General features: G+C 34.7%; 1 protein-coding gene and 1 long non-coding RNA gene across 2 annotated transcripts in view; both read left to right on the plus strand.

Moving 5' to 3' along the window:
• Nucleotides 1-2,968, plus strand: part of LOC106471888 — a 21,727-nt gene that overhangs the window by 3,796 nt on the left and 14,963 nt on the right. The window lies entirely within an intron of this gene.
• LOC111088989 overlaps nucleotides 802-2,968 on the plus strand; it is a 3,637-nt gene continuing 1,470 nt past the window's right edge. The window contains exons 1-2 of the long non-coding RNA XR_002613372.1: nucleotides 802-811; nucleotides 2,480-2,483. This is a non-coding gene — a long non-coding RNA (uncharacterized LOC111088989). The remainder of the gene's footprint in view (nucleotides 812-2,479; nucleotides 2,484-2,968) is intronic.

The following is a 2,968-nucleotide window of genomic DNA, read 5'->3' on the forward strand; positions in this document are numbered from 1 at the left end:
AAATTAGGTGTCTATTTACTTGTGACCACTCAGTGTATAGTTAAAACATTTCGACGATAATTTTGCTACAGTAACAAAAATATCTCTGTTATGTTATTAATTTAAAAATAAGTTCATTATATAAGAATACTTAACACACTATGAAAAAGCAGGTATAGTTTAAAATGATTCTTTTTTTGTTCTCGAAAACCTCTTTTACGCCATTTTGGCGTAATTAAAATACTGTTGTAGCGTATTATATTGTTGGGCTTTTTTTTTTTGGGGGGGGGGGTATATTGTAAAAATAATGCCAAGTCCAGTCTACTTAATGATCAGAAATTACTATATTTCTTCATTCATGCTTGTTACAGGCTAATTTCACTCTTACTCAGTTGTAGGCCTAAGTACACAAATAACGTTTTCACTTTCATGAGAATTTCTCTCCTAACTGCATGATTAACTTAGTAGACTGCAAACACTGAATATACGTGATCACTCACTAACTTCTTATTCACTACTCAAATGAATATATCACTGAACCCTACTAACTGACTGCGTACTAGAATTTATACTGATGTACCTACATGTATGTTTAGATATTAGTTGAATTTACTAGATCTTAACTTCATGTGTACTCTAACTAACATCTAAAGTAAAACAACGAAAATATAGATTACAAACAACACTATATTGTTTCTCTATTTTAAGTTGAAATATTTGTGCAAAGCCCATTGTGACAGTTTTCTTCTGGAAATAAAAATACAATACTGTTTGTTTTGTTATTCTTTAACTCTTGTCATGTAGTTTTGTGTATTAATCTCGTTATTCTTAAGTAAACTGAAAGAGCAGAAACCATCTACTGCTGTTTTAAGTTTTTTCATAGATTAATTAAAATGTTTCATGCCCCCTAGTGGCTCAACATGGTGGTAATTCCGAGAGCTTTAAATGCTAAAAGTAGGGTTTTGATACCGGTGGTTGACAGATCAAAGATAGACCATTGTGTAGCATTGCGCTTGACAAGAACAACAACAGTCTTTATGCAAAAAGCATTTATTAAGTGTGACAGGTAACAGGAAGGCGTAGTAACTTTTGTCACTGCCCCCAGGTAAAATTATTTTTAGTTGAATGTTTTCAGACGAACAAGTGAAGCTGAATTTAGAGTTCTTTCTTCTTCCTAAGTTCTTAGAAAGTTTTACTTGTTGGTGAAATTCTTGGGGGTTTAATGACCTTGTTATTAATGCTAGAATTTTTATCCTGGATCGCTACGAAAAACAGTGTTGTAATCAATATAAATTACAATACTTTTTGTTACCAAAATACCAATGCAACATTAAGGTATTATAATGTTTTTATGCACGTCTTTCCAAATAACAAGTACTTTTAAAATAGCTAGTCAAACAGTCTATAATGCTCTCCACCATTTCAAAAACTTCAAATAACATTGTTAAAAAATCAGTAAGAGAAAGCGAGGCCTCTTCTTTAAAAAGAAAAATCGCATATTCTGTTAAGATACACACTAGCTGCGTCATATTGTTATACAGTTCCTTACAAATAAAAACTGTTACCTTGACTACTCACAGTATTATGTTGCCAAAACGCTTCTTCAGAACAACTGCGGACACCAAAAGATCATGTAAATCCTCTAGGTTTAGTGCTAACATTTGCTATAGCGATTATAGCTGAATTTTGATTAAAGTTCTGTTTCTTTCGCTTATGTTCTAGTAACTTTTGTTGAAGATCGGCTTTGATTTTCACGAAATAAAAATTCATCTAGAAAGATTAATTGTTTATATTTTACAAATGGAGTTATCAGAAGCTTTATTTTCACCATCTATTTTGATGTATTTTTAATTTCACGCAAAGCTACACGAGAGCTATCTTCGCTAACCGTCCCTAAGTTAGCAGTGAAAGACTTAGCGGGAAGGCAGATAGTCATTACCTCACATCGCCAACTCTTGTACTACTTCTTTTACCAATGAATAGTGGGATTGACCGTCACATTATAACGCCCCCACCCCGGCTAAATGGGCGAGCATGTTTGGTGGGACCCTCGGATTGCTAGAAAAAGGCCCAAACAACCTAGCCATGCCAGGCCCCTATCAATGTTTACACATAGCTTGGAAAATTGATTAGACTTAATAAAATTCGTTTGAAAGACTGAGTATCACGAGGTGTAAATTCAAGCAATAAATGGTCCGATATTCCATAATGAAATCGCTTTTACAGCGTGAAATACAGCCTCGGGAAAGATCTAAAATGCATTGTTTCTGCTCATTTTAAAACCATTTTGATTTACAGTAAATGAAAACTGTTTTTCTGTCATTGTCAATTAACCTCTAATAAATCTAAGTTTGTGTATCACAATAATTAGCTCGTTCTGGTTTAAATAATAGTTGGGCTTTGTTTTTTTTTCTTCATACAGATCTTAAGTACCAGCTACTTCTCAGTTAAAGTTTTTGTACGAGATTTTGGTTTTCTAAATAGATGGAATCAAACAAAGCTTTGTTACCACGTCACGGAACTACGTTTCAGACGTCCTTGTTCCGTTTGCTAGGTAACAACACTGGCGCGAGTAAAGTCAAGGTATTCCATTTACTCTTAGCTAATGACCTTGTAGAGACCTGTTAGATGTTCGACAAGGTCACTTTCAGCGAATGTATAGCCAGGATCTTTCCAGATAATTGTTGACGTCGGTCTGAGTGCCAGTTATTGGATAACCCAGCTGGGAGAGCATCTAACCGACCTACTTTTTTTCCATCGAATGCCGAGGGAACAAGGCTGAGAGCAAAGTTATCCTTCGTAAAGTAGTAAACAAGTCTTTTGTGTTTTCAATGTTAAATTGCTCCGTGAAACAAATATGGGAGTTAATGGACTATTCGGGTTTATTTCTGTGTTCGTGAAAACCTCGTTACACCATTTTCATTTACGACGCATTGGACCACACCTGACAAAAGGCCAAGCGCCCCCCCTCCCTAAACTTTTTTAACCT

This window comes from Limulus polyphemus, unplaced genomic scaffold, assembly GCF_000517525.1.
Source record: "Limulus polyphemus unplaced genomic scaffold, Limulus_polyphemus-2.1.2 Scaffold4941, whole genome shotgun sequence".
Lineage (NCBI taxonomy): Eukaryota > Metazoa > Arthropoda > Merostomata > Xiphosura > Limulidae > Limulus > Limulus polyphemus.